This window comes from Panthera pardus, unplaced genomic scaffold, assembly GCF_024362965.1.
Source record: "Panthera pardus isolate Hobbes unplaced genomic scaffold, ASM2436296v1 HiC_scaffold_16, whole genome shotgun sequence".
In the NCBI taxonomy this organism is placed as follows: Eukaryota; Metazoa; Chordata; class Mammalia; order Carnivora; family Felidae; genus Panthera; species Panthera pardus.
Window position 1 is genome coordinate 76,763,133 of NW_026526721.1, and position 27,236 is coordinate 76,790,368.

Genomic DNA, 27,236 nt, shown 5'->3' on the forward strand with positions numbered 1-27,236 from the left:
TGTGTGTTATAAGACGCTGCTTCTGGAATAGTAATGTGCATAAGGATGACCTGGAGATCTTGGTAAAGCAGAGATTCTGATGCACTAAGTACAAGACAAGACTCAAGGGTCCGCATTTCTAAGTCACCCCTGGAGGCTGTTGCTCCTGTGCCACAAACCACAGACTGAAAAGCAACAGTCTAAGGGATAAAGCGCAAATAAACAAAGGGCTATGGAAATGCAAAGTTAGAAGTGATGCCTTCTAGCAGGTAAGTTCAGCTGGGTTCCACAGAGAAGATTCTGCATTTAAAGAGGTAGAGAAGCAGAGGTAATAGAGGTGTGTGTCTGTGTAAGCAGGTGAAACCAGAAAAAGGAGAGGGGAGAGTGTAGAGGAAAGGAGGCAAGGAAAGAGGAGAAGGAGTTGAAAAGAGAGAAAATGAGCTGAGCAAAAGTTCTGAAAGCAGAAAAATGCATCAACTATTTAGAGAAAAGCAAGGTGTCTGGTAAGATCAGAGTGCAATTTGCAAAGGGGGTGACAAAGACTTATGGGAAATAGGCCTAGATTGATCAGCAGGAGAAAAATGATGGGGGTCATATGGATTGGACTCTTTTTTTGGGGGGGGGAGGGACATCTGATCACCAAAAAGGAAGCAAAGTCCAGCTGTTAAAATAAATTATTCCAAATAAAACATCCTAGAATGTAGGTCTTGTTTAAAGTTATTCATATTCCACATTTGGACATTTATAGCTAAGTACCCAAAACCATTACTGTTCTTCAATATAATTTGCCTTTCTGCAAATCATAGCCCCAGCCTCAGCCAAATAACCTTTCTTCACACAAGTCTAGGAGTGCCTGGGTGGCTCAGTCAGTTAAGCCTCCGACTTCTTCAGCTCAGGTCATGATCTCAGGGTCCATGAGTTCAAGCCCTGCCTTGGGCTCTGTGCTGACAGCTCAGAGCCTGGAGCCTGCTTTGGATTCTGTGTCTCCCTCTTTGCCCCTCCCCCGCTCATGCTCTCTCTCTCTCTCTCTCTCTCTCTCTCAAACATAAATAAACATTAAAAAAAAACAAGTCTATGTAGGACTGAAAAAAATATGGTCTGCCCCAAAGTCTTTCAGTGTCTGCCATTAGAACCCCTAAACTCCAGCAGTGGTTCAGTGGAATCACAAATCATTTGTATTTATTCTGAAAACCTAATAATATCCAAAAACATTTCAGAATGTAACATACTGGAAAAAGGAAGTTAAATGGGTTTATAAGAATATATAGAATTTGCACAGCAGTCAACATGGAAAGGCACAGCATAGTCAGTTCATGGTGGCACAGGGCAGGGGAACTCACAGGATGCCCAGGAAGTTCAAGTAAGCTGCCAGACCCTGAATAGACAAGTTCATTGCCTTCTCTGCCAACATTACTAATAACAATAAAAAGAAAAGAAAGGATATCTAAGGTACCTAAGGTAAAGGTATCTAATAAATTTTCTATCAGTATTTGTTTTTGTGTCTGTCCGAATCAGTAAAATTTGTAAATGTCATGATGGTTCTTTGGGATAGGATGTGGGTCTCACTTAGCAAGAGGCTCCATGTCAATTGCTTAAATAAGTCTGGAGGTAATGAAAAACATAACACCAGTAAAAATTGCCCATAGATACATAAATGAATAGGCATGTGATAAAGCAGGTATTAAATAACATTAACAGTAGAATCAAGGTAACGGTTCTATGGATGTTCGCTGTCACAGCTTTTCAACTTTGCTGCATGCTTTTATGTTTGCATAATAAAATGTTAGGGTAAAATTACCTATGATCCTATTACTCCCCCTTTAAAAATTTTATTAAGTAGAAGGGGTATCTGGGTGTTTCAGTTGGTTAAGCATCTGACTTTGGCTCAGGTCATGGGATCTTGTTGTCTTATGAGTTCGAGCCCCGTGTGGGGCTCTGCACTGACAGCTCAGAGCCTAGAGGCTGCTTTGGATTCTGTGTCTCCCTCTCTCTGCCCTTCCCCCATTCACAGTCTCTCCTCTCTCTACCTCTCTCTCAGAAATAAACAAACATGAAAAAAATATATTAAGTAGGAAGTGAAAATATTATGTCCCCGTCTTCTTTCTTTTTAGCACTCATTAATCCCATTCCCAAAATTATTACATGGAACTACCAGATTTAGAATTTTACATTTTTTGCATATAACTTTTTTCTTTATTTTTATTTTTACAAAAATTGAACTCTACATATCATTCACATTTATCCAGATCAGTTCACATAGTTATACTGTTATACTTCGCTCCTTCTATTTATTTATTTATTTAAAAAAAAATTTTTTTTTAACATTTATTTATTTTTGAGACAGAGAGAGACAGAGCATGAACAGGGGAGGGTCAGAGAGAGAGGGAGACACAGAATCCGAAACAGGCTCCAGGCTCTGAGCTGTCAGCACAGAGCCCGACGTGGGGCTCGAACTCACGGACCGCGAGATCATGACCTGAGCTGAAGTCGGACGCTTAATCGACTGAGCCACCCAGGCGCCCCACTTCACTCCTTTTAATAACTAAATACAATTCCACTGCCAGCTACACCATACATAGTGTGTTTAACTATTTCCCTATTGATGGTGTTTTGATTATTTTCAGAAATTTCATACCACATTTAGTATGATTAGGTTATTTTAATATTAACAGAAAAAAATCCATAGGTCCCTTGAATCTACCCAGAAGACCACAGGAAAAATCTGAAGTGATTCTAGTGGCTAAGAAGCATAACATCTAAAAGGGGAGAAAATCAAAATACACAGAATCAAAGGCATATGGTTATAGCTAAACAGTTGGTAATTCAGTTTACTAGGCAGTATCAATTACCAAGCAAAAACCCAGTAGCTAACAAGTAGGCACACTAGCGACAGAATGATTTCGGCACAGAATGATTTCGGCACAAACTTAAGAAAATTAATCCACTTCAAGCATCCTCAGATCCTCATTCTGCTAACTTGCTCATCTGAGTCCTTATGCCCAAGCACAGAAGAAAAGCAAATTTGAATGGAAGGCAAAAGGCTTTTATAAGTAGGCATGTTGATGGCAGTGAGAAACTGGAGCTATTGAAAGCAAACGACAAAACTAAAAAACAAAACAAAACAAAAATATATATAATAAACAGTGATATGGAGCCTGGGACCATTTAGTGTTAAAGCCTTACATATTTTAACAGGCCCTGAGGACATCATTATGCACAATATAAAATAATTGATGTTCAAAATCATGGCCCTGAATTATTAATTAAAGGTATAATTTCTCAGGATACTCACTGTAAGACAGCTGTGTGGTATGGAATACACTTTAGAAAGACATAGTATTAAAACAGTTACAAGATCCTTGATCACAGAAGACAGGGAAAAAGCCCTAAGCCAACCACCTCACTCGACAGAAAAACAAAAGCAGGAACATAACTTGATTGATCCAAGGTCAGTGGGTTGTTGGAAATAATCAGAGCTGCCATCCAGGAGAGGCGAATCTTACGACACTGTGTTTGTGGCCACCCCACGGTTACAAAATTGACAGTTAGGAACTGTTGCCTTAACTTCTCGTAATGCTCTCCAACCCAGAAAGTAGTTATCCAGAGTCTTTTCAGAGAGCCGAGGTTTTTACCTTAAGAAATACTGTGATCAGAGGTGTGAGTGAGTGGCCCTGCTGGAGGACAGAGAGTGAATTATAAGTCATGGTCTTTCTTGGAGAAGTAGACCTTCTAACCCCAAGAGAGAGAAGAGAGAGAAACGCAGTGTTTATTGACAATGGAGAGAGCAGCACAAAAGCGAACTTAAAAGATCAACACATTTAGCATGGGAAAAACAAGTTGTGTGTGTGTGTGTGTGTGTGTGTGTGTGTGTGTGTGTGTGTGTGAGTGTGTGTGTGTGTCCTTGCTAGCATGTATTTCTGGTCACCAAAGTATTGTTTAGGATCAATCAACGTTGAGAATGTAGCCTGATTCTTTCTCTGAAGACTCATCATTGCTAAATAAACGGAACAGGCAACGGATTTCAAAGAAAACTGCCCAAGGAGGCAGGAGACCTCCATTCAAGGCTCTGTGTGCGTCTGGACAAGGGCTTCGGGGTTGTGACGTGTAAAGTGAGGGAACTGAAACTGAAGATCTCTAAGCTTCCTCATGGTTATGATTCATGTTTTTAGTCAGGTCTTAGCAAATAAAAATGAGACAAATAGGGGAAATCCCAGTAGCATGTAGTATGCAATACAGACAGAGTTTCATATATTTGCAACAAGGGCTTGTTGCAACAAAGGCGTTCTGAGCCCTGTTTGAAATAGAGGCCTTCTTTTCCTAAGCCCTATCCTCCACTTCGCTGCTCTTTTTTTTTTTTTTTAATTCTCTCCCTCTTTCTATCTTCTTATCTAGATGACCTTAAGAAAATCAGAAAGGGCCTCAGAAGCCCAATTATATTATTTGGACACTATTTGGGAGCCGGAAGCTCAGGAAGGAGCAGTGACTTTCCTGAGGTCAACAGCTTGCTTGTGAAAAATGTGGGATCACTTTTGATTCCCAGGTGAGACTTTCCTCTGATGAAGCCATGCTGCCTCCCAACTCTGAAAAACTACCAGAAACTGTAACTGTCCCCTAAAAATAACACACCATTTATATCCCAGGCAAAAGTCATGTCTAAACAGGCAACGGGTCTGTGTCAAAGGAAGACAGCTCCTCGGGCCCAGGGGCAAGGAGCCAGCTGCCTGGAGAAGCTAAAGCCGCTGCTCTCTTCCCACGACTCCGTGAAGATTTATGGTGTACATGGGGAATCCTGGCCAAACCACCTCCAGGCAGTGTTGGACCAGATCCCTAAAGGAGTCCCTGCAGCTATGAAGCTTTTAACATGTTTATCTGCGGGGGCCCCCCGACAGCTGTGAGTTCCTGAAGCTTCTCTGTAAGGAACAAGACCATACTTTGAGATATCCAAACGTGAGAGATTTGAGCCAAACATCCTTAGCTGTAACATTTCATTAAAAAAAAAAAAAGTTGAACTGGGTTGGGGATTGGTAAAGTCTTTGTAAATCCTGAGGGGAAAGAGCTCTGTATTTAGTGTGAATTCTTACATGCAGCACTGGCCCGGTGTGACCGCTGCTCATTTTGGTAACTCTTTTTATTCTTTTAAATTAAAGCGGTTAATCAGCTGCTGGGCGCTTTCTATCACTGCAACGCTCCTTCCTTCCAGAACCCAGGCAGAGTCTCAATTCTGACATTCAATCAAAGGATTACCATTTTTGAACAGCACAGCTTTCAGATTAGTAGTAAGCCAATTAAAAAAAAAAAAAAAAAAAAAAGAACAAGAAAGAAAGAAAATAGACAAAATAAATAAATAAATAAATAAATAAATAAATAAATAAATAAATAAAATAAAAAGAGAGAGAGCTTTGCACTCCTGATATCCTGGCCTGCAAGCGGCTAGCCTTTGAAACGGCAAGAAGAAACTGCTCTCAAAGACACTTTCTCAGACGCTGCCAAGTGCAGAGGGACTATTTCTCAGGGGAAGCTTGTCTGGGCTGATTCGCACTTGTTTCAGGGTGTGTCCCCATCCCCTCCGAGAGGTCTGCCCTGGGCAAGACCGCATTCATCAGTCATTTAGAAAAATTAAAAAAAAAAACAAAAAACAAAAAAAACAAATCCAGAGCTGGCAGCCAGTGGGAGGTTTTCTACACGGATGTGCACTCCCACGTGCTCCAGTCACAGACATGACCGGGCTGGTGAGAGGGCCCGACGGATCCGTGCCAGGCCCAGACACAAGTCCTCCATTCTGACACGGAGCACTGCCAAGCGGGAAGGAACCACATCCTTCCTCATCCTAAGGCCCCTTCCTAAATTGAGCAGTTGTTCCACGGGGAAGGCACAGGGGGGAGGGAGGAGGCGACATCACTAGTTGGTGTTCATTGTAACAAGGGGAAACCTTTATTCGCGATATGAAGTTTCTAAGTGAATTCGCCACGGGATCTCAACGCCGGAAAGGCCCTCAAATATCATTTTGACTCGGACATTTTCCAATATTCAAATATCCCTCTGACATCCTTGCCAAGCGGATGTGCAGTCAGTCCCTCTTTAAATATCTCTAAGGATGGCGAACTCATTACCAAGTTACTTTTCCTATGGCCCGAACTGTAATAAGTGTCAACTTATGTTGCGCTGGACTCTGATCCCCTGGAATCTGTACCTCCTTTTCCTGGTTGAGGGCTCTGGCATCATGTCAGAAGCCTCCCTCTGTCTTCCACAGACACCTGAGGACATTCAGCTCGGTGGTTCTGGTATTTGGAAGCAGCATTGCCTTATCTCCACAGACCTCACTTTCCAAAATGGGAGACCAGGGCTTTTACCAGGCACTTGTTTCCTTACTTGCTTCTCTAACCCTCAAATGTAAGAAAAGGATATTGAGGAAATGAAAAGATCACTAAAACAGGAAAAACTAGCATCAATTGATCAAGGCACCTCCTATGCTATCCAGGCTTAAAAGGGAATTGAAAAAGGAGAAAAGGAAGCAATATGACCAGTGGGTTAGCTCACCCATGTTGGGTTTCTAGGGAATTATCAGACCGATCAGTGTTGTAACTAAACATCTGTCACAAGATTCTCATGTGCCCCAGGCAAACTGGATGGGGCCACGGGACAGAGGGTATGCCTTGGCAGAGTGAAGCAAAGAGCAAAGTTTCACCAGGACTTTGGAGTCTCACAGACTAGACTCACATCCTCTATAGCTATGTGAGTTTCTTAACCACACTGAGTCTCCATTTCCTCATTGGTGGATAGGTCAGTAAAGCAACTCATGAAATCAGGTATGAAGATGATGTGAGATAATATTATAAAGCACCTGACACATAGTAAACACTCAGATTTCTCAGCTATTATGTTTTATTATTATTACGAGAAGTCTAGCCTTCAATTCTCCCAAATTTTTCCCGACCCAGCGTAGCAATGCAGAAAGCAGAAAACCCATATATCTGGTGGGGTGAAATGAGGCCAATTCTCACGTGGCAGAACCAAAGCAAGAGAAGCAGCATCACAGTGGAAAGTACACTGTAACAGAGCTTAGAGGACCAATAACAAGGGCACCTGGGTGGCTCAGTCGGTTGAGCATCTGACTTCAGCTTAGGTCATGATCTCACGGTTCCTGAGTTCAAGCCCCACATTGGGCTCTCTGCTGTCAGCACAGAGCCCACTTTGGATCTTCTGTCCCCGCCCCCCTGCCCCTCCTCCACTCACGCTTGATCTCTCTCTCTCAAAAATAAACACTTAAAAAATTAAAAAGAAGACCAATTACAGAGTTTTGGCTAACTCTAAGCAAGACACATCCCACTCTGTCCTATTTGCAAAGCCAGGGGTTTAGCTTTTTTGACCCTAACATGCTAGTATTCTCAGAGAACCATTACAAGTCTTCTGTGTAAAGACAGCGAGGAAGGCTTGATTTCCATAAGCCTCCTCCCTCTCCCCTGAGTCATGTCTCTACATGCAACCGCATAAATTCCACACACCGCGAAGCACAGAACGTGAAGTTGTCACCCCAATTTGATATTCCTTAAGGATCCTTCTAAGAGGACACAACACTTCAGGGGAGCACTGAATGGAGGTTATAGGTTTTGTACTCACTTGCTATTAGCTGTTGCAATCGCAGGAGACAAAGCATTAGGTGTGTTTGTTTTAAATAAGTCAAGACAAGTGAATGAGCTCTGCCATGTTTCAACAAGTGGGAAGCCAGGAGAGATGTTTTATACACATTCAGGAATATGTGCTTGGAAACGCTGACAGGAAAGATTTACAGAATGACCTAATTCAAAGATGCATGGATCTCCTGGGGAGATCCTGGGTACCTACTCAGGTGTGCTTTTGTAAAGAAGGCCTTCCTCTTTACTCTGTAGTGTACTGTGCTTTGGTAGAAGGCAGTAAAAAGCCTGCCAGGGGGTGAATGAGGAATCAGACAGCTGCCTTTGGAAGGGCATCAGACATACCCTTTGGAAGGGACGTGTAGCAGTATCCATTGCCTTGTGAGGGCCTGTCTAGGCTCCTAGGTACTACTGACTATCACATACATAACTGCTGATCTGGTGGCTGATCTAAGAGGGGGCAGCAGCCATACCCAATATATAGTTTGCAACTATAACACTGGGGTTGCAAAGAGCCTACCCTCTGGGTAGAGCAAGACCTTGCAAGTAATGAAGTCCAGAAACTGTGGGCAGATTTAGAACAGGGACACAGAAGAACCAGAGATGTGCCCCACAAAGATCATTGGGCAGTGGTGCATAGTGTGAAACAGAAGGATGAGCCACAGAAAGGTATCCACTGGATCTATGGATGTGCAGTGAGTACCCTTGAATCAAGGGCTAAGTGGTTACTTGATCCTTATCACAATCTCTGAACTTCAGTTGCCTCACTGAAGCCAATTCAGACCAAACTGACCTTGGGGAGTCATCGTCAAAGCAAACGAGGTAAGGGACACATAAGCAATTTGCAAATTGTTAAGCATGTGGACAAACATAAGAAAGTACTCCTATCACTACTCAGTAAAGCCAAAAAGCATTATGTTACTGAATTAAATAAGCAATATTTATTTTTATAGGCTCTTCCTCCCAAAATGATACTGACATGCTTACATAAGCCAATTTCATTTCAGTCAATGTTCCAATTACCTATACACTTCTTCTTGCTTTTCACATACTGAAGGCAGAATCATCAGGGAATTTTTAAAGAACCAGTTACCAATATATGTCAGAAGGACATTACAGTCAACATATTAGCCATAGGTCAAGTCACGTTGGCTTGCAATTGTACACTAATATTTTTAGTTCCTGGGATGGTCCTGAACAATCACTTACAATGATTCTCAGTCACTTTCCCAAGTGAAAATAAAGGAATGCAACCATTTTTGCCTGGATCATTATAATAGAATGTTCATTATTCCCTTCCTAAGTTCCAGTGCTATAACACCGAATACCAGATCTGTCTAAAATACAGATCTAATAATGATCCTCCCTTGCTCAAGAATATTCAGCGCTTCTCCTTGTCTTACAGGTTTAAGTGCAAATTCCTCAACAGAGTGTTTAAGGTCCTCAACAATATGGCTTTGGCTCACCTTTTTTAAATACGATCTTCAATGACCCTGGTGCTTGAATATCATCTCCCGCTCAAACTGGGCTCTCCCCAAGCAAGGCACCAGCTTCCCCCCCGCCCACTTTATGTTTTCATTTTCCTTTATCTGGGGTATCATTCGTGGTTTTTAACTGTCAGTTTAGGTCAGCTGGAATTATGTTTTCTGGAATCCCCTTCTCTGCATGGTTCTTACATAGGGGTAGCCACAGGGAAGTGCACACGAGATTTGGAAGGGACGTGTAGCAGTATCCATTGCCTTGTGAGGGCCTGTCTAGGCTCCTAGGTACTACTGACTATCACATACATAACTGCTGATCTGGTGGCTGATCTAAGAGGGGGCAGCAGCCATACCCAATGTACCTTCAACGTCTCCAGTCCAAGGCCAGGCAGATGTGGAGCTCTGTGGCTAAGACCCCCAGCTCCTTCTGCAGGCCATTCACATTGGCCAGGTTAGGTACAGAGAGATAGTTAAGGGTTGTCCAGGTTTCTCTCTTCCCCATCACATCCAGCTTTTCTTCCTGACTGCCTGCCTACCACAGACAGAAGTAGTCTTCCACAGTCTTCTTCGCCACCTCCTTTTCATCTCCCACTGTTCCCTTTTGAGGCTTTAATTGTCCAGCTTCCCCCACTCCCCGCAATTGTAGATACCATCCTTATAATAAATCCCACATTCCATATCTTTCACCCATATCATTTATGCTCCCTGGCTGGACCCAAACTCATACACTAATATTTTTACACTCCCCACTAATCTATGTCCAAAACCTGCCCATCGATTCAAGAGTCACTTCAAACACCACCTCCTCATAAATCCTTTCCTGAGTGACACAGCTGTCTTTTTAAAACACTAAAAGGGGACTATTACTCAGCCATCAAAATGAATGAAATCTTGCCATTTGCAACCACATGGATGAAACTGGAATGTATTATGCTAAGCGAAGTAAGTCAGTCAGAGAAAGGCAAATACCATATGATTTTACTCATATGTGGAAGTTAGCAAACAAAACAGATGAACATACGGGAAGCAAAAAGAGAGAGAGAAACAAACCCTAAGAGACTCTTAATGATAGAGAACAAACTGAGGGTTACTGGAGGGGAGGTGGGCAGGGAATGGGCTAAGTGGGTGATGGGTATTAAGAAGGGCACTTGGGATGAGCACTGGGTGTTGTATGTAAGTGATGAAACACTAAATTCCACTCCTGAAACCAATATTACACTATATGCTAGCTAATTAGAATTTAAATAAAAATTTGGAAAAAAAAACACGAAAAGCTCTTTCCATATATCTTTTAGTTATCTTACATACTCTTACACTCTTCCAAATGTTGTACAAGTTGTATTGCAAACCTCTGTGAGCATCTTACCTTTCAAAATGATCTATAAATTCTTGTTCTTCAGGGGTTGTGTTTGTGTACCGATATTTTAATCTCCATATCTCACTAGTGACTTGCCTACAGAAGCTTCTCAGGAAACATCCCAAAGAATAAATGAATTATCCATGCTACCACTCCCTTTTTAATATCACAGGTAACTAAAACTCAGTGCTACAGTATATGGTATAGGCTCACTTACATGCAGACTATTCTGGGGCCACTTTATTCTTTCCATCCCCTTCCTTTAGAGAAGAGCCTGTCTCATGCGAATCCAACCCTGTATATTTTTATCGTACACACGGCTCTAACAAAACTCGTTAGCCTGCTCCCTAGTCTCTAGTAAAGCAGAAACAGCTAATTATATGGGGAATGGAGAGAAAGCTGCTAGAGTAAGACATGCTGAAAGTAAGAAAAAAAAATAGCAGACAATGAAAGAGAGGACAGAAATTTATGAAAATCAGATTACATAAATTTAAAAGTATACCAGTCTAGGGCCACTTATTACATGGGTACATGATCTCATCTCAATAAATTTTAAAGGAATTACAGTCCACTCCAATAAGCTGTCCTGAATTACCAAGATTAAGTAATGCCACGTATCTTAGAATAATCTCCTTCTGAAATTATTTTTAAAACAAAAATTTTACAAGAAAGTTACGGGTGGCTCAGTCAGTTGAACATCTGACTCTTCATTTCAGTTCAGGTCATGACCCAGGGTCAGGGGATACAGCCCCATTGTCTGGCTCCATTGTTGAGCATAGAGCCTGCTTCAGATTCTCTCTCTCTCTCTCTCTCTCTCTCTCTCTCTCTCTCTCTCTCTCTCCCCCCTCCTCAGCTCATGTGCTTTCTCTCTAAAAAATAAAAAAAAAAGTTACATATTGATATCTTACTATTTAAAAAAAAATCCCACAGCACCTCCCATTCTCAGGAAAAGAAAAAGCTTTTTATTTTTTTTTAATTTTTTAATATTTGCTTTTGAGAGATAGAGAGAGAGAGAGAGAGAATGACAGAGTGCAAGCAGGGAAGGGGCAGAGAGAGAGGGAGACACAGAATCTGAAGCGGACTCCAGGCTCTGAGCTGTCAGCACAGAGCCCGACACGGGGCTCAAACTCGTGAACCATGAGATCATGACCTGAGCCGAAGTTGGGCACTCAACCAACTGGGCCACCCAGGCGCCCCCCAAAAAGTTTATTTTTATTTTTATTTTTATTTTGTCATGCATTCATTCAACTAATATATAGTGAGGGCCAACCAAGACTCAGGAACTGTTCTCATGCTTGTGTGTATGTGTGTGTATCGTGTGTATGGACCTTTCCTCCAAGGAAATCATCAAACTTGGGCCGTGTGAGATGATAAATTTACACCTTTTAAATATCTCATTAAAAAAAAAGGTCATTGTAAGTCAGCACCCTATTGGTTTCTTACAAAGATGCAAGCAAATGCAATCAACCAAAGAGGACTGAGTTCATTGCTACTAGTTTCTTCCAGGGCAAAATAAACTGTCAACTAGAATGAAGCTTCTTGCCTTCCCAACACGACCTTTGCCTCATTTCTCTGCCAAACATCTTTTCACTGCAGAGAAGATCCCTGGAGACACCAAAGGTGCTGCAACCCTGCACAATTTGCTTTGGAAGAAAAACGTGGCAAAACACAGGTAAGAAATATTCGATTTTATCATCACTGCCTCCCCAGTACATATATGGAGGCAACTATAACACCCTTTAGTTTTATCCCCTGGTTTAAAACTAAAACTTATAATTTACATAAGGTTGCAATAGGATTGGATTAGATAATAAAAATAAAGCATTCAGCACAGCTTCTGGCACACAAGAAACATTGCATCAATATTAGTGTGATGATTAGCAAGAAGTCCTAAACTTGCAGCAAGCTCTGTAAATTAGCCTCATTAAGGGTTATCTAGGGTAAAATTTGAGTCTTCTCCTGCTTTCCCTTTGCCACCCAGAATGTTCTGGAGTCATCACGGGAATGTAAAATAACTTCCCAGCAAGCCAGGTCCGGCTGGACAGAAGGATGTGCAGGGTGAGAAGTACTGTCTACAGTTATGTCAGATGTCTGGAAGAGAGAGAGACAGGGCAGTCCTACAGCATCTTGGCTCCCATATCATTCCCCAGGACTGGCCCTTCTACCTGCAGGAGTTTTCTGCTGAGGGCAAGGTACCAGAATGGGTCCTAGAACAAAATTAGTATCACTGATTATAGGATTGGATCATTGGCTCTGAGTTTTGAAGGAAGTTAGTAAAATAAGCACAAGTGAAAAACTGCCTGAGTATGTAAGTGTAAGCATGTTTGGGGAGGTTATTTTAGTTCAAAAAAAATAATAAAAATAGCTCAAATGGACTGAGCACTAATTATGTTCCAGGCACTGTGCTAAGCACTTTGTGTACATACTTAATCCTAACAACGATTTTATTCTTGTGCCAACAACGCAGATGAGGACACAGGTTTAAAGATGTTAAGTAAATTTACCATATCGCAGAGGTAGTGAGTAGCATTACCCTGCACAGATTGTCTCATTCTAAAACCCACTTTTCTTTATCACTATGCTAATGAAACAATACAACTTGAAGAATAGGTCACGTATTCATTCACTGATTCAATACATTTATTGAACTATTCCTCATATTCTCATTGACCTATTCCTCATCCCACCATAAAGTGGGACAAACAGAGATGAATAAAATATTCAGGGTCACTTCCAATCAAAATGCAGGACGGTATAGTGGCTCAGCTTGCCCAAGTTCAAATACTAGCTCTACGACTGACTGTGATCTTGAGCCTCAGTTTTCTCTTCCTCAATGAAAAGTAATAGAGAATCAAGTCATTCTGTGGTTCAACAAGCTAATGTTTGTAAAGCACTTAAAAGGTGCCTGGCATATGTTTTCAAGCTATTTTTAGTTTGCATTATTAAAGGCATGTATGAGACTCCATATGCATATGTAGGTGAAGAGTTCATGGAGGAGTTTTATTTCTGGAAGAGTTGGGCACCATCTAAATGTGTAGATCCAGAAAGAAGAAACTGATATTACGTGGAATTAAATTTGCCTTTCATACGCTTACTCCTCAATACAGCAGATTTCCGAAACTGGTATTGAAAATCTTAAAAGGAAATAGCTCTGGGTGCAGTGTTTTGGGGGACTGATTACATAAAACACCTACACAAGAACTGTAAAATTTCCAGCTGAATTGAACTGAGCAGCAGTGCCTACATTTCCATCCATTACTTAGTGCATGTGGAAATAAGAATATCATTTGAGAAAAAGCAAAGGAATCTGATTTTGCCTATTTTACCTGTTTGTGTGTGTGTGTGTGTGTGTGTGTGTGTGTGTGTGTGTGTTTTGAGACATTCTAATGGGGGTTTGTTTGTTTGTTTGTTTGGAGACATTCTAATAGGAAAGTCCATGAATGACACATCAATGAAACTGAACAGTCTCTCTCCTCTGTTCATAGGGGATCAGAAGAGTTTAACTCCTCATCTAACAAATAAATTCTTCCATTTTCCTTCACTCTCTGGGGCTCCAAATATGTCAAACCTGGTCACTATCCTACTTCAATCCTTTTGGTGACTTTTCTTCTGCATTTTGCATAAAATCCCAACTCCCGCCCACCGCCTGAAAGTGTGATGTAGCCCCAGCTTATATTGCGACCTTATTTCCAGCCCCTCTTCCCCTCTCACCTGGCCGCTGCCCTCTCAGCCATGATTTCAGACAGCCTGGCTCCTTCTCAGGCATTTTCCTTAGCTCAAATGTTGCCTTCTCAGAGGTGTCATCCCTTACGACCCTATTTAAAACTGTCCCTCCTCCACATCCCTTTAGTGCTGCTGTCATTGTTTCATCTCAGTTCCTTGTTTCTTGCCCTGAAATCATTTGTATTTCTTCTGTCTGCTTGTCTGTTATCTGTTCACTTATATTGTTCTTCTGTCTCTCTCCCTCCTAACAAGGAATTACCTCAACATCTCTGCTTCCCAAAGCAATTTTTGACTGTGTGTGTGTGTGTATGTTTACATATGCGTACATGTGCATAAATGTATATATGTGCATAAACATATATGTGTGTGCGTGTGCGTATGCATGCATGTGCATAAACACATATGTGTATGTGTGTGCATGTGTGCACGTGCATAAACACATATGTGTTCATATGTGTGCATGTGCATAAACACGTGTGTGCGCATGTGTACATAAACATATATGTGTACGTGTGTGTGCGCGCATGTGCATAAGCGTGTGTGTGAATGCATGCGCGTGCATAAACATACATGTGTGTACCTATGCACACGTGCATAAACATATATGTTAGTATGTGTACGTGTGCATGAATGTGCATAAACATATATGTGTGTGTGCGTGTGTACAAAACAAGTTTTTTATTTCAATATTACATACATGATTTGTTTTCTTGTTCAGTTCCATTTCTTTCTTTCTACCCCTTGAGGACAAATAATTATACTAACACCTATCTGTGCATGTATTTATTCATCATTTACTCAGGATTAAGTCGTTGCTATTCGCCGGGCACTGTTCATGGCATACAGCAGACAGCGGGGTCTCTGGCCTTGAGGATGTTACATTCTAGTGGGGGTGAACTAAACAATAAACAATAGACAGACTAAATTAACTAAATAAATCACATGTGGGAGCTGAGAAAAGTGACAACTGCTATGGAAAAAGGAAAAGCGGGCAGAGTGGGTAAATCAGATGAGCAATGGCATGGGTGGAGATGGGAAGCAGGATGAGGGGTGATTTTATGTAAAGCAATCAAATAGGCTTCTTGGAGCAGATATTTGAGCAAAAGCTTCAAGGGGATGGGGGAGTTAGCTACGTGGTTATCTGAGAGACTGGGTCAGAGAGGAAACAGAATGCAAACCATACAGGGTCTTACAAGGCAGTTTTAAGACTGGCTCACACGCCGAGTGAAATAATGTGTGCTTACTTGTGCTAGCTACTGCCTGGGGAACTTCATTTGTACTAACTGATTTAGTCATCACAACAACCCAATGAGTTATGTGCCATGTTAATCTCATTTCACACGGAGAAGTTAAGTAATTTGCCCAGGATTACACAAATGGAGCCAGAATATGAACCTATGTAAGTCTCCAAACCCCTACGATATATTGCCTCTCAGTATAGAAAATTCTGATCCAGTGATTCTCAGACTTCAGTGCAAAGGCCCTCGATACCTGCTTCTTTAACAAGCTATCTGTATGATTCAGATGTAGATGGCCCAGGTATCACAATTTTCACCAAATTCCTCCTCCACAGGAAAACTTTCCAGATATTTTAAGCTAAATATCACATTCACTTCCTATACTTACCATCCCCTTTTTCTGTCAAATTGGGAAAAATTTCCTTAGACCAGCAGAAGCATCTACTCAACATACCCACCCTCTCCATCAGAGTTTCATGTGAATTTCATCACATGGGTGAGGGTTTGGGGCAAATAGCAGCGCTGAATGGGGAGAGGGATGAGTATTTACTGTGGGACCTATGGGTGCCAGTCTAGGGACTTGATACATTTTATCTTGCTTTAACCTCTGTAATATATATAAGTATATAAAGACAGGTACAGATATAGATATTGATGTGTATCTATCTAGGAGATAGCCAGAGTATGCTAATTTCCATTTCACAGATGAGGAAACCAAGTCTACACAGGCTGAGCAAGCAATATCTGGGGTTCAACGACTCTAAAACCAGCCAACTTTTCACTACCCATTCTAATCATTCACTCCCCAACCCCTGCCATTGTTTCATTCTGTAATTGGAAACCGAAGTCCAAGCTTCCAGAAAAGTGCTATTTAGTGTGTATTTCCACTCTCCAGCATCCACCATTTCTGTAAGTTGAAAAAACTCCTATATTTATTCAATGAGAGCCAAGCTTCTTCCATGGGCACTAAATTAGCTCAAAAGAATAAAGCAGAAAATATGCACTCATAATGCTAAAATTCAAATGAAAGCCAAATATTTTATCTCTTTATTTCTTTGTAGAAGATTATGGTGATTAATGGTGATACAGAGCTTGCGTTATATAAAAAAGGCTCTCTTTTCATTTCCCAAACAGTAAATGTCAATGTGCATAACCCAGCCATCTTTTTTCTCTTCCCACCCCCAAACCTGCATCCTGAGGGGAAAACAGTGTGTAGGTCATGGGAATGTGTCAGAATCCCATCCTGAAGGACATGGAAGGTGTCTTTATGGATCTGACTCCCAGTGCAACACTCAGTTGTGAGTCTCACTGAGGACAAGGAGGCTGCTGGGTGTCTGGGATTTAGGGTGCTCCACATGCCATGGCGTGTGGGTGCCTCTGTGGCAAGAAGAAGGTTGTTCTTCTCTTAGCTTTTCATGGTATCTTCTAAGTCATTACTCTACAGGCACAGACTCATAGAACACCGCACCTCAGAGAGCATCTTGTCCAAATTTCTCATTTTAGAAGTGGGAAAAAGGACACTGAGAAGGAAAAGCAATTAACCAGTAGTGGGTTGGACTGTTGGACTGAATCATTAAAGGGAAAAAAATACATATAACTTGGAGTTAGAAAGCTGGGGTCCAAGTCCCAGCGCCACTAGTCACTAGCTATGTGGCTTCAGCAAATATTTAGCCTCTCAGACTCAGGATGAAAAATGTTGTTGCTTTAATTACCTCAAATTATTGTAAAAAAATATATATGTGTGTGTGGGTGTGTGGGTGTGTGTGTGTGTGTGTGGGTGTGTGGGTGGGTGGGTGTGTATACGATAACAATCATTCTGAGGGCTTTTACAGTTCTATATAAACAAAAACTATTATTGTTTGGACCTAAGTATTATACTTCCTACTCCAATATCAATTTGGGCATGCAGTTGAATATCATTGCAGATGTTAATCATATTAGATGTTAAAATCCCCATGCACCAGGCTCTTAACAAGTGTTATGACATATGACTGACACCTATCAAAAGCCTGATGAAAGGGGTTTTAGTATCCCTTCTTACAGATGATGAAAATAAAGCAGAGACAGACCAAATAACCAAACGCAGGGAAGCTGGTCTGGTTCTAGAGCTCACAAATGTTACACGGCCAAAATTTTAGGTTACCATAGCATCTAACCATAGCTGGCTTAAAGAACTGTGTTATCTATGAAAAGAACACTTTCAGATAGCAGTGTTTATAAAATGACTCGTTCTCTTTTCTGTTGTCTTTAGCATTGATTGGAAAAGGAGGAAACCAGTGTAATCATGAGGACGTATGTGCCAGACAGGTAGAAACCACAGGCATCTCCTGGATATAAACTAGAAATAAAAAGTCACCAGTCTTTATCCAAATTATATCAAATAATAGCTGGACGGATGCATATTCTTCATTGCTTTTAGAAATCTTGAGATCAGAGTTCACTGCAGCTGCCCGCTTCCCTGGAAACTTCCTACTTTCTTTTGGTTAATTAATTCATGACAGTTGACACTGGCCTTGCTGTCAATATATGCAAGCGAGCACTTCCTTCCCTTCCCTCTGTTTGCAGCAAAACACCCTTTATCATTAGAATAAAAAATGTCCTTTTCCATCATTGAGCCAGTGATGTCCAACCTTCTTTCTTTCTTCTTTCTTTCTTTCTTTCTTTCTTTCTTTCTTTCTTTCTTTCTCTCTCTTTCTTTCTTTCTTTCTTTCTTTCTTTCTTTCTTTCTTCCTCTCTTTCTTCCTTTCTTTAATTTTAGAGAGGGAGGAAGAAAGCATGAGTGAGGAAGAAGGGCAGAGGAAGGAGAGGGAGAGGAACGGAGGGAGAGGGAGAGAGACAGAGAGAGAAAGAGAGAGAGAGAGAGAGAGAGAGAATCCCAAGAAGGTTCCACACTCAGTGTGGAGCCCAAGGTGGGGCTCAATCCCATGGCCCTGGGATCACGACTTGAGCTGAAATCCAGAGTCAGATGCTCAACTGACTGAGCAACCCCAGTGCCCCAATGTCCAGACTTCTTAGACTCTGTGATTCCTTAGCATTTTCCCAATTTTCTGTGACCATAAACTTAAAGGAATTAAAAGTTACCTTGCTAGTCTGTAGAGATGGCCTTTGAGATACTTAGAAACATAATAAAGCATGAGAAAACTAGGAAATGTATTCTGGGCTTACTTGACACAGTATGAAACCATCATTCACTTAACTCTGTTCCTTTTATATACAAGGCACTGTGCTACGTGTCTCAGCTGCTTAGGTGCTAATCAGGGAGTTGGACAAGAACACAAAGGGACAAATTACTGGCTCAGAGTACAAACAAATAACTAAAATCACAGTAGAGATAGGAAGAAGATGGTAAAGCATTTAAAGGGGTCCATGGACCAGGAAGGAGCAAGAAAGGATTCAAGCAGCATTGTAGGAAGGACAGAGGAGGAGAGGAGATGGCTGCTGAGGTGGCATGGTGTGGGGACACAAGGAGGGGACATTCCTAGATCTAGCTATACAAGTCTTCTGATTTTATGGTTGGGGTCTAGCAAATGTGGCGGTATCATAGACCAAACGGCTTTACACTCAGGCACACACCAGTTCTAATTCTTAGTAATTGGATCACCTTGAGCAAGTCTGTAAGTGTCTCTGAGCCTCGGTTCTTCCATCCGTAAAAGGCAGACAATAATATACACCTAAGAGTTACTTTTATGCTTAAATGAAATGACAGAAGTGCATGCACCAATGAATGTTGATTTCCTTTGCCCTCCTCTGTTTGACCGGAAAATAGATCTCTCTGCATAAAACATAGGGTATTTTCTGTTTATTTCCCTTTCCCCTTCTAGCCTAGACTTTCACAAAGAGATATGGGGACGGAATTTCAGAGTTAAAGGAAACTTTAAAAAAATAAATAAATAACAACATATTGCAGAAGGAACTAAGGGATCATCCTGTACAGCTCGCTCACATTTGAGGTTCAGAGGTAGAGACTTCTCAGTCACAGCCAAGGTAATACCAGGATCAGAATGGCAGGATGGGGACAGGTGGGTAAGCAGTCCTAGCCCAGGCTCTCAGTTCTCATCCAGAGGCCACACAATTTCAGGTCTTTCTTACCCACTTAACCTCTCTGAGCCTTAGTTGCCTCCAAAAATACCCAGGATCATTGCAAGAATTGAATGAGGTGATGTCTGTAAGGCACTCAGTACAATCCATGATGGAGTTCAGTAAAGAGTAGTTATTAAATTTTGATATTCACGTTTAAAAATTTTTTTAATTTTTTAATGTTTATTTATTTTTGAGAGAGACATAATAGAGCATGAGTGGGGGGGGGGCACGGGGGGTGGGGAAGGAAACAGAATCAGAAATGGGCTCCAGGCTCTGCACTGTCAGCACAGAGCCCAATGCGGGGCTCGAACCCACAAACCATGAGATCATGTCCTGAGCTGAAGTCCGACGCTTAACTGACTGAGCCACCCAGGCGCCCGATTTTTAATTTTTTTAATGTTTATTTTTGAGAGAGATAGAGAGAAAAAATGAGCAGGGGAGGGGTAGAGTGAGAGAGGGAGACACAGAATCCGAAGCAGGCTCCAAACTCCAAGGTGTCAGTGCAGAGCCCCACGCAAGGCTCAAACTCACAAACCGCAAGATCATGACCTGAGCTGAAGTCGGACGCTTAACTGACTGAGCCACCCAGATGCCCCTTGATTTTCACATTTTAACAGACAAATACATCGAAGGAATGTATGGCAGAAGAATGAATCCGTGTTTATTAAATGCCTCCTGTGACTGAGGTGCTGAGAGAGAGAGACTCTAGCTTCTGGGCAGGCATCAGTGTCCCTGTTTCCCAACTGAAGAGATGGAGGTTCATGTCAACACTCTACCTTGCCCCCTGCACCTGTCAGGCTGCACCACTCCACACGGCTCCAACTGCCTGAGCTAGGCAGAATATAAAGTCAGGCTACAAGGAGGTATCCCCATCAGTGCGACAACCCCATCCGTGTGACGACCCCATCATTACATCCTCACTTTTTAAAAAAGAAAAAAAAAAAAAAAACAAATTTGCTCAGTTTTGAGCAAATGAGTAGCTAACCCAAATTAATCCTCAAAAATATCAGATGCCAAATGTTCTGTAACTTGCCAGTTCATTGGGGCTTTTATTTCTCCCACAGAACAATTTCCAAAATGGGCAAAGAGCACAGTAGGTGGCTCTCTTTAATATTTCACGGGCAAGGCGACAATGACTCACCAGGTCCTACATCTGTGTCACTAGCAGAAGCCTGACAAAGTTGAGCAACAAATGAAACTGTGTGTATGCTGGAGATAACCTTTATTTTATTTTTTTTCTTCTGCCTCCTCCTCTGATTTCCTCCAGCTACATTCTGCTTTTCTAACAGTGCCAGGTGAGATGACGCTAACTGGGCACCTTTTGGCAAAAGCAAACATATGCTTCCAAATGCCAAAAGCAAGGAGCAAAACATTTCTCCCAGAAACTGCATTTGCAAGCCTGTCTGCTTGCTGCAGAGCAGAGAAACCTGATGGCCTGTGGGGAGTCTCAACGGATAAATGGCCCCATTGCCTGGGCCAGAAACAGATCTGTTCATTTTCCTACATAAGCCTGCAGCCATCAGTTTCCACAGGGAGGACCGAGGCTCCAGACCCGTGATCAGCACCCGCCAGCAGCAGTGAGTGGTCTTTTCTGCAAATGCCGCCTGTGCATGCTGTTCCCTATTCCATCCTGGACCCACAGAATTGGTGAAAGAAGTGAAGAACGCTATGGCCACTCGTGACATTTGTTCTTCAATCTTCTTACTACCCTGTGAATTAGCACAAGGATGACAGAGGGAGGAAACCATTGAGAACAGGAAGAAAAAAACGTGACATGTCTTCACAGTACTCTTCCTCCTAGGACTGGAAAGTACATTACATCAAACACAGGAGAGTAGGCAGGTTGCCTTAGAGATCGGGGCTTTCAAACTTCCTCTCCTGAGAGCTGGCCCCCCTAACCTCTACAGAACATGTTGACGAATTGTTCCCTCAGCAAGGAAATTTCCTCTTTGGGACAGAAAGGATACCCTGCAATCACCAGCCAAGTAAGGCCAACTTAACTGAAGTAAATTGTTAAGGAGCTCATTGAAGATGTGACAGGGTGTGACGGAAAAAGCCATTAACTAGAAGTCACTAGGTGTGAACTGTGTGTCCAGGGCTGAAACTTAAGAACCATGTGACTCTAGAAACCTCTCAACTCTCTGAGTCTCATTCAGTCTCTTTCTCAGTAAAATTGAGACCAGCTAAGAAGAGATATTGTTTAATGAGCACCTACTCACTACATCTACTTCACATTATTCCACTTAATTTTACCCTCACGCAAATCCTTGGGGTAAGCATTTACTGTTCCATTTTAGAATTGGATAAAATGAAAGCTCTAAGTGGTGAAATAAATTGCTCAGTATTACCTAGCTACACAGGTATTAGAACTGAAATTCGAATTTGGCCACAAAACCTAAGCTCCTTCCACTATTAATATGCCTGCCACGTCCTTCCCTCAGGGCTATAGCAAGTAGCAAGGAAGATCATATATATGGACTATGCCTTGGAAATTTTAAAGTTCTCTCTGCATGTGTGTATGATTTTTGTCACAGGTAATCTGGATAAGGAGAAAAGGTATAACTGGCTATTCTTTCTTTAAAGAACCGGAACCAAAAGAAGTTACCTTCCAATCTCCCTTCCATTCCCTTGTTCTGACCTTATTTTTAACACTTTCCTTTTGCCCACAAGTCACCGGTTTCTCAGGCACGCGTTCAGATGCATACTGGCCAGCTCATCACAATGCATGCACACGGAACAGACTGACGGAAGCAAGTGATCCCATCCTCTGCAAACGCTTGGTGTGGGAGGCATCTTCAGGGGCACCACCAAGTTCTTCCTTGCCCTCAAGATGTATCGCACTCCCCCCTACACACTCATCAATACCCCACACAAACGAGAGGGACTGGGAAGCAGGTAGCTAACTACAAATGCTGAGAACTCAATTCAGACACTTACGGCATAGCCAGGAGACAGTAGTAAATAATTGTATGAAGTCAATCAGAATAAAATCAATTTTCATGAGCATGGTGAGGATATATGAGGAGGTTTTTTTCATTTTAAAATGCCAATAATTAAGGAAGACAAGAGTAGGCATTTGTAGTATTTCTGTTTAAATAAGGCAAGTTTGTGTCCACAGGGACTGAATTTTGCACCACCACTATATAGTCCAAAAGAAACACATGAGAATTGTGTTGTTGTTTTCCTACAGTAAAAAAAAAAAAAAAGAAAAAAAAAAAGGAAAAGAAAAAAGAAAGAAAAAGAAAATGAAAAAGAAAAGAGAAGAAAAAACAAACCATAAAGTTGCTTGTCTGACTGAAGACAGCAGGAATACAAGGCTTAGAACGGTCTGTAACACAGATGGAACTTCCAACTTCTCTTGTCTTCCTACTTTTTGTCAAATTCCAGACGCTCTTTGCCAATAAAGGATGCCACAGATCAGGGCTTCATAGACCTGAGGCTTGGCCTAACATCTAGGGGGGTTGCCATCACTGAGAAACATTCATTTTGTATTCCAAGTCAAGCATCCATGATCAAAGTTACATGGAGACAGCACTGGGAAAACACTTTTGGAGCAGTTCAAACTCCAAAAAAGTAAACACCACAACATCCCAGATTTAAAAAAAAAAAAAAAAAAAAAAGTCCCTGTAAGGTGGTATGAAATCACCTTTCTGAAAATCCCCTGTCTTCAGGGTTACTGCATAACAATATTTACAATAGCAGCCATCAATCTCAAACTAACCAGGTGCCATGCCAGGCACTGTGCTAAACGTACTATCTGAATGATCCCATTTCGTCCTCCCCACGACCCTAAGGGCTCCTTGTGATCCTTATAATCTCCATGTTGCGGCTGGGGGGAGGGGGGGGGGGGGAGGAAACACACACACACACACACACACACACACACACACACACACACACAGTACCAGAAGGACTGCCTGAATTGCCCGACCAAGTTCACACAGCTAACACTGGGCAGAGCCGGACTCAAAACCAGGTAAATCGTCCGCTTGAGCCCGTAGCTACCCCAGGATCTGTGAAGCCAAGCAGCGAAAGCGCTTCAAGAGGCGCGGCGGCTCTCAATTTCACAACCGGAGGTGGAGGGAAGACAGACTGGGGACGGCTCTTAAAGGAAACGGCAGAAGTTTGCTTTTATGTTCGTGATTTTTTTCTCTGTAACTCGGCTTCCTTGTTCCATGCCAGCATTCAGAAGTGCCAGGGGCCATGGCTCCGTGAAGCCAGCTACTCCTAAACGAGGGGCATCCCATCCCCTACAGGACCACCGGCCTCCTCCCGGCGCTGGGAGACAGCTGCGGGTACCAACCCAAGTCATCCGCGCCCGGGCGTCCCTCCCCTCGCCATCACCTCCCCGGGCGCCTGCCAGACAACCTCGGCAGGGGCATCTTTCTGAGAAAGCAGGTCAGGGGGAGACCGAGCGAAGCTGCGAGCAGCCTTTCCCCAGGCTGTCACAGCTCCAGGCTGGGAGCGGCGTGACACACGCTGGGACACACTGCCCTCTTCTATCCTCACCGCTCACAGCAGCGCCCTGGAGAAACCCGGGCGGGGGTACGCCAGGGTGGATCCCTTGAAGGGCTGGAAGTGGGGTGCAGCAACGCGCAGCCGTCCCCAAACTGCGGTATCTAAAGCTCCACAAAGCAATGATGGGTTCGAGTCCTGGTCACGGCACTAACTAGCTGTGTGACCTATCCCAGCCGCTGCCTCGCTCTGTGCCTCAGTTTGTCCTTTTGGAAAATAAGAGGGTGGAAGAGATGATTTCCAGGGGGGCCCTTCCACCCTGAGAGGTGGGTAGGTGATTCCTCCAAGCCCTGCAGGCAGCGAGAGACTCACCTTTCTTGGGAAGCAGCGCGGGGCACACCGAACCGGTGGGGAAGGGTGCAGGGTCGCCCAGCACTGCTTCTTTTCGGTGCGTCTGGCCAAAGAGGAGCCCGGGGACCCCGATCCGGCCAGTCTTCCCCCAATGAGCCTCTTACTTTCCGCCGCACTTTCTTTTTCCCCCTTTGGGGCTCCTCCCCCGGCGCGGCGCGATTGGCGGGCGCCGCGCTGCTCCGGCTCCACCCGCAGCCCTGGCTCGCCAGCCCGAGGCGCTCGGGGCTCCGCGGAGCTGCGGCCGCGGGGCGGCACCGACGGCAGCTCCGCCCGCGGCGAGGAGGAGCCGCGCTGGGGCCGGACTGCGGGCGGACGCCAGGCTGCGCCCGGCCCCGTCTGCGCCTAGCCCCCGCCTGGGCTGGCTCGAGCGCGCCGGCGAAGGAGAGGGTGGGTCCCGCAGCTCGGCCCGCCGCCAGGCGCACGGCCAGAATACGCCCCCACCGTGCGCAGAGATGCACACAGGCGTTCATTGCAAGCACCCTGTCTTCACAGGCGACATCGATGCCACCCCGCCTTTTCTCCCCGGGTCTGTGTACTTAGCTATCCTGCTGCAGCAGGGCCGTGAATCAATTCAGGCCACAGGATGTGCGCGAGCCCACCAGGTGCCAAGCACCGAGTGCGACAGGAAGAAACAGACAAAATTTCGGTGTTTCCGGGGCTCTTGCTCCGCCACGAGTGGCACCCGTGGGAACAAACAACTGGTCATGAGAGCAGGACTGCATCTGTATTTTCCACTGGTGGATACCCAGTGCCTAGCACAGTGCCTGGTACAAAGTAAGCCCCGAAGACGTGTGAGTTGAATGAATGAATGAATGAATGAACGAACGAACGAAATAAATCTCAAAAACATTACTTCCCCTTCTTTCATTCCCATTTCTCAAGGTTTCTGCCAGAGACCTCAAGTACTCTCTCCCATTCTAGATGGTAGTCTGGATAATCATCCCAAGAGACTTCATAAAGATTTTCATTAAGTCAACTTCTTTGTTCAAGAACCTTCTGTTGGTGGTCCATCACGATTTCTTCCTGACTGGCGGGGCCCTGTCATCATCACCTGTCCCCATTTCTGACACTTCCTAACAAAGGCCCTCTACCACATTGACTTGTCTCTTCACACATGCCTTGCCCGCCACCATCTCCTTGATTTTTTTTTCCTTCCACATTTAGAGTTAGCTAATTGAATCTTATGAATTTATCCAAGAAATCGGCATCCAGAGAGACAGAAGTTAAGGCAAAGGAGAAGAAGAGGGCCTGCATGAACTATCAGGTGGAACTAGCGGGTGGCAGTCTCTGTGCATCTACCCGCCAAAGATGGCCAGCAATGCAAAACCCAGACAGCGCCCATGCCTTCGAGGAGCTTAGCTCCCCAAGGCAAAGTAACACTATAACGGAAGCTATAGACGTGTCCATGTTCTTGCATTTACTGATATCATTTATGAAAATTAATCCCTGGAAACGATTATTGGTCCCTGGATACCTTTCCCAGAGTACATGCTCACAACATTGTTTCTGAACCCAAAGGCAAATAATCCAAAAGAATTTTCAAAATGACCTGTATGAAGCAAAAAGAAAACTGTTCCTTGATTTATTATTTATTCATTAAACATACTCAGGACATGGACTTTTTTTTCTGTTATAGTACCCGTATCAAGCACTTACATAGGTGCTTACAATATAGCAGGCACTTTGCTTATTTAATTCTCATGACCAATGGGGTACTACCATCATCTCCAACTTATTGATGAGATACAGAGAAGTTGTATCTTGCCCACAGCTACAAGCCTACAAGGGGAGAATATAAATTGAGAACTATTGAGAACTGAGGCAGTCAGTCTTCCTGTGATTAGCCGCTCCACTGTATAGCCTCGTGTGCTTTCTAGAAGACAAGACTGTGGGCCAGGCACATGCTGGGGATTCAAAATTGAGCCACCTATAGTCCTGGACTGTGAGGGACTACTCATAGCTTAATGAAGATGACACACATATAGACAAATAATCATTGCATTATATATTGAAATTTGAAGACAACATAAGTGGGAATGAAAATGAAAAAATAACTAATGTTATGTATGCACACAATAAAATAGCTGCTATCAAATTAACATATTATAAAAATATGTCTACAAAGAAAAATGCTTACAATATAATTAATAAGTTTGTGTAAAAGTCATGGAAACACATGGACGGTAATTGGAAGAAATGTGGAAAGCGTGAATGTATTAGGGTCATGAGAGTATAAGCTTTTCCTTTTTCCTTTTTTAAATTTGTTTTAATGTAAAAAGAAAAAAATGTTTAAGAACTCACATACTAGGTATTCAACGAACATTTGTCCCATGAGCGAATGAATGAATGAATGAATGAGGCTGCAAACTCATTGGTGTCAGTACCTAACAGTGTTGGGTGTGTAGGGCATGCCCAATAAAATATTCTGAAATTGGTTGAAGTATTGGAAATGCATGACTTTCTTCCTCCCTCTGCTACTATCCCTCACCTTTTCCCTCTGATTATCTTTACTCGTATGCCTCAGAATATTGCTGGTCCCTTGAACCCAATCCAGTCAGAGTTTGGGCCCTAACACGTCGTAGTCAAGGTATCTAATGACCTCCTCTTTGCCAAATTCAGTGGTTAATTCTGTCTTCATCTTACTTGACCTATTTGCAGCATTAGATAGAGTTGATCAGTTTCTCCTTCAAACTCCTTCTTACCTGACTTCTCTTTTTCCATTGATTCATCTGCTGCTCCTTTCCAGACTCTTTTGTTGGTTCCTTCACCTCTTCATCATCGCTGAAGGTTAGAATGCCCCAGGGCTTATCCTTGGTGTGCTTATGTTCCCTGCCTGGGAGATCACATCCAGGCACATAGCTTTCTCAAACATAATGACCTG

General features: G+C 43.0%; 1 protein-coding gene across 3 annotated transcripts in view; it reads right to left on the bottom strand.

The window, feature by feature from the left end:
- Positions 1-24,536, bottom strand: part of IL1RAP (interleukin 1 receptor accessory protein) — a 136,760-nt gene extending 112,224 nt beyond the window's left edge. For 2 of the 3 annotated variants that reach the window (XR_002084066.2, XM_019463509.2), the window contains exon 1: positions 24,317-24,536. The gene's annotated coding sequence lies outside the window, so the exon portion shown is untranslated. The remainder of the gene's footprint in view (positions 1-24,316) is intronic. The other variant, XM_019463511.2, reaches the window with a different exon arrangement.
- Positions 24,537-27,236: the final 2,700 nt, after the last annotated feature.